Raw genomic sequence first — 14,285 nt, forward strand, 5'->3', positions numbered from 1 at the left:
TATACTACAAAATAAATCCTTTCTCCCCTTGTTCTTTGACAAGAAGAACTTCTAATTTGGGGGCTGGACATGTCAGGATTCTGAGTAATCCTGGATAGGTGTGCAACTGCAGGGAGGGCTGTGGGCACCATCTAGAACTGTGTTTAATGGGAGGGGGCATGCCCTTCTTTCCCTTCTCCCCTTCTCTGCTTCTGGAAAGATGTGATGTCAGGGGCTTGAGCAACCACCTTGTGTCCCATGGTAGAAGCCACATGCTCAACAAGGTAGAAGGAGACCGGGTGCCTGACATCGTAGAACAAGATATCAGCTCCAGATTGACACATGTCTTCATCTTTTATATGAATAATAAGAGTTTTTATTAGGCCACTGTTATGGTGAGGTTTCTGCCACCTCAGCAGAATCTAATCTTAATACATTTGGCTCCTCTCTTCAACTAAGCCCTCAGATCTCTCCAAGGTAAACTAAACGCCCAAATTATTTCCTCGAACAACCTCTCGGAAAGTCATCTCAACTGGGAACAAGTTAGCTTCAGGGCGACCCCACTGGAGTGTCTCTACTGATGACCTTCTGCCTCCTGTATCTGGACCCTCTCTCACCCAAGATCTTTCGCAAGGAGAGCAGGAGGTGGGAGTTGACTGGACAATCATCCACACCACCGTGATGAGCACCTTGGCTGTGCCCGCCTGGGTGGTCTAGTCCGAGTACCCATCTGTTTTCTCACTCTTGGCCCCGGATAACTGTTCCTTGCATTGCCAAACTTTCGGTGTTATATGTTCATTTGGCTGTATTCCCATTTATGATCATGTCTTCCCCACATGAAGCATCCAATGAGCTCGTTAGTATATATACACCATCTATTCTGAGGGGCTCAGTGTCATGTGGTTCAGCTTCAACATCACACAGCATCTAAATTAACAGACACTCCAATACACGACTCTGACCCTGCCAGTCCATTTCGTGTTTAAATCCATAGTGCCAAGGCTAGTAATTCAAAGGAAGGCAAGGAGCGCCTGGGTGGCTCATTCGGTTAAGCGTTCCACTTCAGGTCAGGTCATGAGCTCACGGTTGTCAAGTTCAAGCCCCCCATTGGGCTCTGTGCTGACAGCTCGGAGCCTGGAGCCTGCTTCGGATTCTGTGTCTCCCTCTCTCTCTGCCCCTCCCCTGCTCACGCCCTCTCTTTCTCTCTCTCAACAATAAACAAACATTAAAAAATATTTAACAAATAAACTAATTGGATAAAAACCCTAACGTTAGAATACCGAGCACTCAGATACGCGAAAAGAAGATTTTTGCACAAGAAAGGGGTGTTGTAACCACTATTTCTGGGCTGTGGAGTCACCTACTTTCTTAGGGTTTGTTGCCAATGAAAAGGTTTTCAGAAAAAAATAATGTATTTGTACAAAGGCTTAGAAAAACCAGAAGTACACCTACATACGCTTTTGACTGCATCTACCTGAGGAGAGGAAAGAAGACAAGGAAGCAGGAAGGGAAGAAGAGAGGCAATGAGATCTGATCCATAATCTTTTTTTTACATGGCATCTAGCATGGAACCTGGTGGCTAAAAACAGATATTTCTCTATGCCCGACGGGGGGCAGAACAAGGAACATAGATATCAGTTTCATTGCCACTACCACTGTTATCCTAAATTTTGAAAAATCTGAGCATACAAAAAGCATCATATTGGATGCTCTTTATTGGATGCATAGATCTATGTTTATAGAAAGTTTTAATGGTTGCAAAGACAAATTGCGAAAATGATTCATTTTTTTTACAGATCTTGATATATCATCCCGCATGCTAATAAAGTTTTCAATACTGGGCTGCAGTATAGATTATAATACTAATGTTTCCCCTGGGCTCCAGTGATTAGAACTCCTTTGGTAAATGTCTTAAAGTTAAGGTTAGTGCACCAAAAAGCTGTAATTCACTGACGTTTAATACTGGCTCGTGCAACATGAAAACTTTGGTAGCAGATGCAGGCTGTTGAGAAACTTTTCTTCAAGCTTTGGAGTCCAGACGGTTCACAGAATGTTTTCTCCCCATGCCCTCAGAGCCGCGTGGTTCCGACACCTTCCTCACGGATGCACAATGATTCTGGAAAGACAACAACAAAGTCGGGGAAATAATGGCATTATTGTTGAAGGGAGCCTTCAGGAGGTAATACTCTAACAAGAATTGAAACTTGAACTCTTTGAACTGAATTTTTCAGGAAAGCACTTCCAAACTCTTGAAAGGAAAACATCAAAGTTTTGAAGGGCAGATATGAAAAAGACTTCCCCTCTTACACCAAAGTGACGCAAATTCAACCTGACACACGTTTATGGTGAGTTTTGTGCGCCAGTGGAGATGAAACGGAAAAAGGCACGTGCTCGTCCTCAAGGAACGTATGACAGTGATCTTTCAGCTGGTTGAGACCTCGGTTTCTGAATTATTTTTCCCTTCTGTCCTCTGCCTACTCAGAAAGGGCTGGGTGGTACGTGATTTTTGTAGGTGCTCTCTTAAGGTGCAAAACCTCTTTCAGGATAGTAGGAAACAAACTGTAACTATTACGAGAAAACATTTTTTTCACGGGTCAGTTTGGCAAGACCAAGAAGCTTAAAAATAGAATGTGTTGATACGAGCGTGAGATAATGGAAACTCTCATACATTTCTGGTGCGAGTGGAGAGAGGGATGGCCTGTACAGAAAACAACTGGGTAATATTTACCTAAAGTTTAAGTGAATATACTGGTTGATCCAGCAATTCTGCTTCGAGAAAGGTATTGCCCTTTACAAGTACTTTGCTCATCTGTGAAATGATGTATGTTAGATATAACTTATGGCACCACTGTGAAAACAGCAAGAGATTAAAAGCAACGCAAATATCTGTCAGTAGGGGATAGGTCAATAGGTGGGTAATAAAGTGGATGATAAAAAGCCGTAACGACTGAGGAAGCGCAGCATGAGCTCAGATGGAATCAGCGGCAGATATGCCCAGGAGGACCAAACAGGGCACGATGAGACCATATGGTATGTGGTGCTGTGGCAGGTCTGGCACAGGTGTATCAGGACAACTGTCCTGCATCGCTGTCCCTTACCCTCCCCAGGAACCCAGTGGACTCAGCTGCCAGCAGTCTTGTCACAGAGCTCGTCCCTCTGAGAACCCCAGCTCTGTCTTGATACCGTGAAAACCCAGCCTGTCTCTGGGGGGTTGTGAAAATGAAACGTTCCTGGCTGATGCCTCAGATCTACATGCGGTTCTGGGCCACCCTTTGGCCCACCAGAGAGCCCCCAACACCCTGTGAGCAGCTGCCGTCAGTGCCCCTGGCACCTGCTCCGCTGTCCCAGCCAGCTTTAAACTTACACAACCAAGACAGGGCACAAGCAAACCTTGTAAGGGCTGGCGTGCGTTGTGGCAGGACTCGGGCTCTGCGATTCAGGGTCCGGCCGCATCTGCAAATCTTGCGGACCAGAGGGTTCGCGTGTTTGTTATCAGGAAGTAAACAGCCTGGAAGGAAGAAGGTCTGTGCTCTTAGCTCCAGCCAGAGACACCAAAGACCCCGAGGGGAAACCGTGGACCACCTCTCCCCATTTCTCTCTGACCACAAAGTGGCTCTAGTAGAGTGAGAGCTGAAGGAGGCCTGGTAGCTTCTGAAATCTTCAGAAACTCCAATAGTCGGTGTCCAGGAATCAGCACTCTCCAGTGCCTTTGGAGGAAACAGGCACCAAAAGGGGCCCTGAGAGCTGTGTGTGAACCCATGGGAAATAGACCCATACATAAGATCAGGAGGCTTGGACAGGAGGGCGCAGGTGCCCCTGCCATGCGGCCAGAAACAGTCAAGTTCAAGAGCAGGAGAAGCCTAAGGAATTTTGGATTACAAAAGCAAACAGACTGCCTGCCTCAACTTGTAGGAGTCAGGGATACAGAAAACTGGACCAAAAGTCATCTATCCATCAAGAGGATGGCTCCTAAGATGTCACGTATGTCGAGCACATTCTTCTTCATGCTTTCCTTCCAGTCCTGCCAAAGCAAGGCAGTCCAGTCCTGCCAAAGCAGTGGTTTGCAGGGACCTGTGAAATGCCAGTCCTCCCCTGTGTCAGTTGCTCCTAAAAACATTTTTCTTGTCCTGGCTACAGACGCCTATCAGGATGTACCCAGAGCCTCTGTCTACTATGTCAACAGAGTAGAATGCTTGACAAGAGGAAATAAATCTGATTACCTAAAGCAGAAGCCAAAACCAGAAGGACGGTTGCAGCTTCCAGTGGTGAATAAGTCCAAGGCTGTTTTTGGTTTTTTTGTTTTGTTTGTTTGTTTGTTTTTTGCAACGGACATCCTAGATGTTTAAGAGAAAGTGAGAAGTTACACTTCCCTATAGGCTCCAGACTGGTCTCTCTGTTCATCTTTTCTCTGCCCCAGGCAGTCCCATCTCTGCAGTAGGGTTACTTTTCCCCAAAGTCCACTTTGATTGTTAACAAAATAAAGAGGTTCTCCAGGCATCACATAGGTTCCAAAACTCTCAGCTTGGCTTTTAGGATTGTCTGAGTTGAAGCAGTATTTCCGGGACTATCTCCAACTAAACTCAAGGCCAGCAGGTTGACTCATCTGTTCTCCAACCCCCTTCCATCTCTGTGCTTGTCACTTGGCACCTACCCCACACCCACCATCATTTACTGACATCTTGCTATCTTTCAAAATCCAACTCGATGCCACCTCCTCCAGGAAGCCATCCTAATTCTCCCAGCCTTAAGTGCTCTCTCGTTCTTCTGAACTTCTGCAGGCCCTTGTTCCTCATATGGCTTTGTACTACAGTTGCTTTCCAAATGGGCTATGTCCTCCTTAGGAGTTAGATCTTTTATGGATTTTCTGTACCAAGAATTTTCTGGTATCTCTCAGTACTTAGCATTACATTCCACATGTAATGTTGACTCGCAGCCTTTCGATTAGAAGAGGCCTGCTATGGACTGAATTGCATTCCCACCACCCCCCCCCCAACCCTGCCACCCACCAAAATTCATTATGTTGAAACTCCTAACCCCCAGCGTGATGGTATCTGGAGGTGAGGCTTTGGGGGGAAAATTATGTTCACATGAGATGGTGAAGATGGGCCTCTCATGATTGGATGAGTGCCCTTACCAGAAAAGAGCCATTTTTTTTTGTTTGTCTGTTATCCATTTGGCCAAGTTTTGTTTTTTGTTTGGAAAGTCTAATCCTTTTGCTTTTAAAGTAATTAGTATAAGGAAGAACTTCTGCCATATTGTTATTTGTTTTCTTTATGTTTTCTACCTTTTTCTGTCTCTCGTTTTCTCCATTACTGCTTTTTTGGGAATGAAGTTGATTTTCTACAGTGAACCCGATTCCCTTCTCATTTCTTGTTGTGTGTATCTGTTAAATTCTTTCTTTAGAGTTACCATGGGGATTACATTTAGCATCCTAAATTTGTAACAATCTGGTTTGAACTGATACCAACTTAACTTCAGTAGGGTACAAAGTCACCACCCCCCAACTCTTCCCCCCACTCTGCCCCAGAAAGCTCTGTTCTCCCTTTCTGTTACTGATGTCCCAAATTAACTCTCTCTATATTGTGTGCCCTGTAACATGGATAGTTATTATTTTGCATGCCTTTGTCTCTTAACTCGTGTAAGAAATAAAAAGTGGGGTTACAAAACAAAACAAAAACGAAACTCTTTTTTTAAACTGCTCTCTCTCTCTCTCTCTCTCTCTCTCTCTCTCTCTCTGCTGTGTGTGGATGCAGAGAAGCCAACCGTCTGGGAGCCTAGAAGAGAACTCTGACCAGAACCCAGCCACGCTGGCACCCTGGTGTCAGACATCCAGCTTCCAGAACTGTAAGAAAAGAAATTTCCATTGTTTAAGCCACACAGTCTAAGGTATTTTGTTAGGGCAGCCTGGGCTGGCTGAGACAGGGCCTTAAGAGGTCCTCTGAGCCGGCCTTCTTATTTTACACAGTGATCCAAAGGGACACAGAGCAGAGCAGGGGTCAAAACCCAGCTGCCCCACCCCACCGAAAACCCCACAGCCCACAACTCTAGCAAGTATAACAAGGTTGTCAGATATCACAGAGTGAATGAAAAGGCCCAGAGCAATACGTATATTTTTCTTAAACATGTCTATACCTTTAAACTCTTTTTATCATAGCTTTGAAATAACAAACCGAAGGCCCACGGGGACCTCCAGTAAGGTCTGAAATTGAGAATTGGGCTTAAGAAGCTGCAAGGGATGAGGAGAGGAAGGGGGAGGACTGCCTGTTTGGTTATAACAATATTATAATTACAGAGTTGTGAATTATGCAAAGGAGAACACACGGCAGGCTTCACCACCACCTTGCGAGATTTCTCGTACCCGTGCACACACTAAAGCATTTCAGGGCTTGGCTTTCTGTTAATGCCACTACATTACGCTCATCCACGTTTTACAGCTCACAGAGGGCTTCCACATACATGGTCTCATGGAATCCACGCCACAGCCCAAACAGGAGCAAGCATCTCTGCGGAGACAATCGCCTCCTAGAGCCGAAGTTTCCATAAGTGAGCTGAGTATGGTCATACAGCTGCTGAGGGTTGGACCTGAGACTGGAATGCTGTGTGTGTGTGTGTGTGTGTGTGTGTGTGTGTGGTGTGTGTGACAGAGAGAGAGAGAGAGGGAGAGAGGAGTTGGGGTGGGCTTGACCCCACTTCACTATACACTCCAGGACTACGTTCCAAGGAGTCCACGAACATTCTCCATTAGCTGGTAGCTGAAAGAAAACTGAACTTCTGATGAGGGACCTGAGTTTCAGTCACCAATTCACAACTGACTGAGCAAATTACTTAGTCTCTCTAGTTCCCAGTTTCTTTACCGTGAAAGAGGCGTGTTGGATAGCTTTGTCTTTGATTCCCTTTCAATTCAGATAGTCTGTGATTTTCAGAGCGAAACAGGGTTAGATAAAAGAGCAGGCCAACTCACTTCCAAAAAATTCTGATCCCTGGACCAGGTCCCTAGGAGGAAGACATTATTCATAATGCATCCTCCCCACACTCTTCAAGTGGGGAGGGGAAGACAAGACCTGCATCTGGTCTGAATGCAACGGGAACTGAAGCCTGCCCCATCACTCTAGTTAAAAGACTCCGCTGTAGCTGTGAGCGCCAAAGTAGTCAACGTGGCTTTGGAGGTAAATCAAAACCAAGTATGCAGAAGATCAAAAGCTTTACTCCTCAGAGACCAGCAAAAGGCACATTTCCCAGACACTCTTCCTTATGGAATTTAAGATCTTCTGATATCTTGCCTAATTTAGACCCCAAACCCTAATAACTTCAGGCTGGAAATTGTCCTAGATCAATAAATACCCAAATCATAGTAAATCAGAAAACAATGTTCACAGCACTGAAAATCTCTTTATCATGGCAGCATCTATACGTATTAACTGTGTTTATTACTAATAACATATGAAGAGTGCAAGGATTTAATGTGTCATTCCACGAGTTTTTAATCTTTAACACAGACTCTTTATAATCAAGTTCAAAAACTTTCCTCAGTGGTTCCATGTCTTTAGAGAAACAGAACATCTATCAAGAGAAAGACTTCAAAGCATGTTTTCAACAAGTAAGAAATAAAGCCATTGTGAAGAAAAGATGAGGTTTTAAAAAACATTTGTTAAGCTATATTAGCACGGGCTTTCAAACCCCATACTATGACATTCTTATATTCTGTATTAATTCATATTTGCACATGTTATAAAGATTTCGAGGGGCGCCTGGGTGGCTCGGTCGGTTAAGCGGCCGACTTCGGCTCAGGTCATGATCTCACAGTCCGTGAGTTCGAGCCCCGCGTCGGGCTCTGTGCTGACAGCTCAGAGCCTGGAGCCTGTTTCAGATTCTGTGTCTCCCTCTCTCTGACCCTCCCCCGTTCATGCTCTGTCTCTCTCTGTCTCAAAAATAAATAAACGTTAAAAAAAAATTAAAAAAAAAAAGATTTCGAGGAATCTCAACCAATAGATTTCTTCTAATCAGCAGAGGTACAAAAGGAGGACAGCAAGAAAACTTATTCATCAGAAGTAATACTATTTGGGAATAAGACACAATTTTTCAAATTTCCGCATTAGAGGGCCACCTTCGCAATTTTGTGCCTTTCCAAAGTACTCACTAGAATATTAATTACCTAACATTTAACGTTAAGCTCATACTGAACAATGAAATCTATGAAATGACAAGTTCCACATGAAAGGTATTTCTTCTCAAACCCATTAAACTATATAATAACCATTAACAATATTCAGTTCAGAGCCCCTTAAAATTCCACATCATGCACTTGGACATACAGCTGACCTGTAACTTTCAAAGTTTGTTGGCCACCATCTGGCTTTCGTCATCCATCCACTTATTAAGTATTCAGTTAATGTAAATACAGAATAAATAGAGATGCAAAGTGAACATCGTACAGTTCCTGCCTTGATAGCCATCACAGGGTGGGAAGAAAAACAAAAGAATTAAAACCACGGTAGTGCAGCTGCTGGCACAATCAAAACGTGTGTAAGACACCTAGAGAGCAGAAGAGAGAGCACTTAGTTCTGGGGAAGCTTCCTGAAAGAGGTGGCATCTGAGTTCGGGCATCTGCTAGTTGTAGGATGTTGAGAAATGACTCAGGCTCTCTGAACCATACAGAGTGATAAGCTTTCCGTGACACAATGTATCTAGAACAACAGTGGCTCTCAAACGTTCTGCCTTAAGGGCCCCTTTATACTCTGAAAAACTTACTGAGCATTGCAAAGAGCTGATTTTTATCTATCAGTACTGATTGTATTAGAATTTAAAACTGGGAATTGTAAAGTATTTACCGTTCGTTAAAATAACAATAAGGGCATGTTAACATAAATAACATTTTTTAATCTCCCAAAATGAACAAAAATGCATACTAAGTGAAATAAGCCAGGCATAAAAAAAGAAATACTGTGATTCCACTTATATGAGGTACCCAGAGTAGTCAAATTTATAGAGACAGAAGGTAGAAGCGTGGTTGCCAGGGGCTGGGGAGGAGTGAGCAAATGGGGAATTGTTGTTTAATGGTATGGTTTTACTGATGCAGGATGAAAAGAGTTGTATGGATTGATTGCACAATAATGTGAATGCACTGCATTCCTGAACTATACGCTTCAATATGGTGATGACTGTAAATTTTATGTTATATGTATTTTACCACAATTAAATTTTTAAAAAAAATTTATGTTTGTTTATCTTTGAGAGAGAGAGTGCAAGTGAGGGAGGAGCAGAGAGAGAGGGAGACAGAGAATCTGAAGCAGGCTTCAGGCTCCGAGCTGTCAGCACAGAGCCCGACGTGGGTCAAATCCATGAACCGTGAGATCATGACCTGAGCCGAAGCCAGACGCTTAACCCACTGAGTCACCCGGGCGCCCCATAATTATTTTTTTAATTGAGTAATAGGAATGGCATGATTTTACAGTTTTGCAGATCTAATTTTTCTCTTTGTCTAACTTAGCACAGCTGGATTCTCATATCTGCTGCTACTTTCATTCTGCTGCAATACATTGTTTTGATTGTCTACCATCATGATTAAGTGGTTAAAAGGGAAAACATTTTGGTAATTTTATCAGATAATTGTGGATCTTCTTCTTTGATACTACACCAAAATTCAACAAGTGGTAATTTCTTAAAGGTTAGTTGTACTACAGAGTCTGAAACCATAAAAATTAACTTTTGATGCTTCGTTACATTAAAATCCATTTTCTACTTTGCACCTTACATGACTCTTTTACCCATGCATGATTTCTTCACATTGACTGTTGGTTGTTGGGGAAATGTTGGTTCACTCTTCCAAATGTTATCCCATTTAATATTACAGTATCTAAAGTATTGCATGCTTTACTATCACCTCTGATGTCATCAGAAAAGTCTTTAAATATTCTGGATTTATCAAGCTCATGGTGCTGAATACAAGTTTTCCAAAATTCCAATTTTCTCTTGAAAGCTTGCATTCATTATTTATTAGCCATACATTACAATCAGTGACTTCTTTGACATAAAAAGCATATTTTGTTTATTCTCATAAAAAAGACCCACTACATCTGCCAAGTCTAAATATCCACAATGTGTGTGTTATTCTTGCAGGTAAAAAGGGGACTCCGTGGAGGAAGTGACTGTTCAGCTCCCGGCTCAGAGTATCTCACAAGACCTTTCCTCAAGACAACTGTACTGCAAGGTACAGGAGAAGCCTTAACGCTCATGTCCCATGTTGTCACGCAGAGCATTAAAAAGATGTACACTTAAGGGTCAAGTTTTAATACAATGAATAATTTTTACACCTTCATCAAGGGTGTTCCTAAGTAAAAGTGGCTTTTTTCCCTCTGTAAGTACATGGTGGTGAATACATGCTCACTAGTACAATTTGGTGCCTGGCCTTGATTTATGCTAAGGAGCCAGCAAGCTGACCCGCCATTGTTTTTGTACCTTCAGTGTAAATGCCAGGACAGTGAAACAGGCAAATAACATCTTACTATTAGTATGAAAACACTTTGATCTTGTGGATTCCCAGGAAACAGTCCATGGACCGTGCCTTGAAAGCCTCTGATCTAGAGGCCTTTTTATTTAAATCTTCATTTTTAAGCATTATAACAGAAATGTTCCAATTCCTAAGTATACATGAAGATTGCAAAAGTAGATAAAGACCACATGAAGTATTGTAATGCTTGAACACAATTATTCTGAAAGGGATTCTAGACCGAAGATGCCTTAGCATGGTACCTTCGATACTAAGGAGAAAATTAAAGCAAGTGCCATATCAGGCATAGAGCAGTAAAACAAAAACTATCCAAGCTGGTTACTCTGAGAGACGTCTCTAAGAGAGGTTTATAGTTTCTAAATGTTTCTTTTCTTTAAAAAGAAAATGATGTTTTTCTTCCCCCCAAAAAAGTTTAACCTAAAGAAAGGAAACCCCCCATTGTTATTCATATTATTCATATTTTTTCTTAATTTAGGCAGCAGTCATGGCTTTCACAAGCAATGACAACAGAAACTTTTCTTAAAATAGCACAGGCTTTCCAACCTCAAAACCTATAAGGACTGCTGGATTTCAAGGAATAAAATCATTGGAAGGCTACTACATTTGTCGTATTTCAAACTGAGTGTGTAAATAATAAAGGTCTAACTCAAAAAACAAGGCCGATAATTCCGTGGTGACCAGCCAGACTCCTATTCCCATCATTTATTCGTATGTTGATAGACTTCCCCAGGAAGCCTGGGAAAATAACAGAAGTAACTCAACTTTCCCCAAGAGAGAAGGCTTCATTTTTCCTTGGCAGATTCATTCCTAATCACATAGCAGGGAACCATTATTAACATCTGGATATTCAAAAAGAGCCACTGAATTATTATAAAAATGTTTCAAATCATCAGCCTAAAACTCAAATGATCTACAGTGTGTATGATGCTTTTTTCTCCCTTTAGTCAAGAAGATAAATGGAGAAATTCTTTATATTTCAACTTCCATTACACATTTGTTTTTAATCTGGGAAAATTCATGTCTGCCTACTGTACCTCCATATCAAAGACTGATATGTCAGCGTTAGCTTCTGCTCCTCTCACCATGAGTTTCTTTTAAGAATACAATTTTTTTTAGGAGTGAGATTACTGCAAAAATCAATTGGTCCCAAACAGTTATAAGTCAGATACTGAGTTCAGTTCTCTTTTAGTGTAGCTGTGTGTTGTTAGACTGAACAGCAATTAGGCAGATCAAATGTCCTCATGTTTCACTAATCCCTTCTCCCTATTTTTTTAAATTTATTTATTTTTTAATTTACCTCCAAGTTAGTTAGCATATAGTGCAACAATGATTTTGGGGGGTAGATTCCTTAATACTCCTTACCCATTTAGCCCATCCCCCCTCCCACAACCCCTCCAGTAACCCTCTGTTTCCCATATTTAAGAGTCTCTTATGGTTTGTCCCCCTCCCTGTTTTTATATTATTTTTGCTTCCCTTCCCTTATGTTCATCTGTTTTGTCTCTTAAAGTCCTCATATGAGTGAAGTCATATGATATTTGTCTTTCTCCGACTAATTTCACTTAGCATAATACCCTCCAGTTCCATCCACGTAGTTGCAAATGGCAAGATTTCATTCTTTTTGATTGCCGAATAATACTCCATTGTATATCTATACCACATCTTCTTTATCCATTCATCCATCGTTGGACATTCGGGCTCTTTCCACACTTTGGCTATTGTCGATAGGGCAGCTATAAACATTGGTAACCCCTTCCCCTTTTAAACAGTTTCTAAAAATTAATAATCATGACTTGTCATAAACACACCACACACACACACACACGCACACATTATAATATTCCTTGCAAAGCCCTTAAGTCTCAACATTGGGAGCTACTAATTCTGTTGGGTCAAGATGACAGTTTTGTTGGTGGCACTTGATAAACTTGATAAGACACCCTTCTATTTAAAACCCTCTGATGTCTTCCCATTGTTCTCAGATCACTATGTGAAGTCTTACCATGGCCCACAAAGTTCTGCTTGCAGCCCCATCAAGAGGATATTCAGCCCAGGTGACACACAAAAAAATGTTTTTAGAACCCCCCCAGGATGAACAGGTTCAAATCTTTGCAAGCAACTTTGATTTTGGCAAGGCCCATTCCAAACCTTTGTACTACATGCTGACTTCCCACCACTCTACTTTCCCTACGTGTATGACCAGCCTGTTTATCACCCACCCCACCACCTGTCCCAGCCTCCTCCCCCACCAGCTGCCCATTCCCAGCCTCCCTGAACTACAGCTCTGCCCCAAATAGTCTTCATGTCTGTTTTTCCCAATCAAATCCTACTCAACTGTCAAGTCTTGGCAGAAAGAGTCAATAAAGAAATCTTGCCAGGTTCTGCCTCATGCACCCTCGCAGACTCTGTAACCTTCCTCGGCAGACCTCCTCACACTGACCACATGGTAGATAAGTGGGTTGAGTTAGTCTGGTTTTAAATGTCTGTCTCCCCACTAAGCCTCATAAAAGCAGAGACTGGATCTGTTTGGCTAGTATAACCTCCCCAAAGCCTAGAAGAGAAACTATACATGGGCCCTCAGAAAGCATTCCTTCCTTGTGGGACAAAGTTCTTAATAAGGAGAAACTTCTCCTAAACTAAACTTTTCATTGGAGTGGAAGCCCCTGAAGCAAATTCAGGGAGGGCTTTGGAGGGGGAAAATCTTTATTCTCTGTTGGATGTAAGGGAGAGAAAAGGAAGAGGCTGCGGATCTTTAGGATGGTCCCTCCCCTTAGAGTTGTGAGGCCTGGCTCAACAGGACAGATGGAGGCCCCAAAACCAGCTATCTAAATATTTATAAACTTGGGGAACCGGGATGGCTCAGCTAGTTAAGTATCCGGCTCTTGGTTTCAGCTAAGGTCATGATCTCAATGTTCGTGAGTTCGAGCCCTGCATCAGGCTCTACATTGGCAGCATAGAGCCTGATTGGGATTCTCTCTCTCCTTCTCTCCCTGTCTCTTCCTTGCTCATGCTCACTCACTCTCTCTCTCTCTCAAAATAAATTAAAAAACTTAAAAAATAAATATTTATTAGCTTAAAATCAAGCTAATGAACAATCAAATGAAATACCTTCTATCCTCTTATTCTGAAAAATATGCCTTCAAAGTAAACCAGAAGTCTGAGTAATCAAACATAATGAAATATAGAGACTTCAATCAAGTTGGGGGTTTTTTTGCACCCAAATTATCCACATCTAAAATTTTTTTTAATGTTTATTTATATTTGAGACAGAGAGAGAGATAGAGTGTGAGTGGGGGAGGGGCAGGTTAGGGATGGGGGAGACAGAATCCGAAGCAGGCTCCAGGCTCTGAGCTGTCAGACAGAGCCCGATGTGAGGCTCGAACTCACGAGCTGTAAGATCATAACCTGAGCTGAAGTCGGACACTCAACCGACTAAACCACCCAGGCACCCCAAATTATCCACATTGTAAAACGCTTTATTAGGAAATAATTATTTTCTTCATTGTCTAAATACACACAACACACACAGAGTTCATAGATCGCCATTAGGTATGAATGGTGCCCATTGTTTTAAAAAACGAAAACAAAAAACAAACCTGATTTCCAGGATGCTCAGAATCCAATTCTATTGAACTGTGAAACCAACATGTGTACAAATTGAAATTCCTGCCTGTAAAGAAATTGCTCTTCTCACAACTGTTTTTCCCCTTTCCCCCCAAAAAAGTCCTGCTCTGCTTTCCCCCTTGGACATTTTTCAACTCTGTATCCCGTCCTTGGTGGCTCCCAAGAGTGAAGGGTCTTC

The 14,285-nt window shown here is 42.3% G+C and overlaps 1 long non-coding RNA gene across 1 annotated transcript in view; it reads right to left on the reverse strand.

The window, feature by feature from the left end:
- Positions 1 to 758: 758 nt before the first annotated feature.
- LOC132679297 (uncharacterized) overlaps positions 759 to 14,285 on the reverse strand; it is a 72,951-nt gene continuing 59,424 nt past the window's right edge. The window contains exon 3 of the long non-coding RNA XR_009610065.3: positions 759 to 2,095. This is a non-coding gene — a long non-coding RNA (uncharacterized LOC132679297). The remainder of the gene's footprint in view (positions 2,096 to 14,285) is intronic.

This window comes from Panthera onca, chromosome A2 (genome assembly GCF_046562875.1).
Source record: "Panthera onca isolate mPanOnc1 chromosome A2, mPanOnc1 haplotype 2, whole genome shotgun sequence".
In the NCBI taxonomy this organism is placed as follows: domain Eukaryota; kingdom Metazoa; phylum Chordata; class Mammalia; order Carnivora; family Felidae; genus Panthera; species Panthera onca.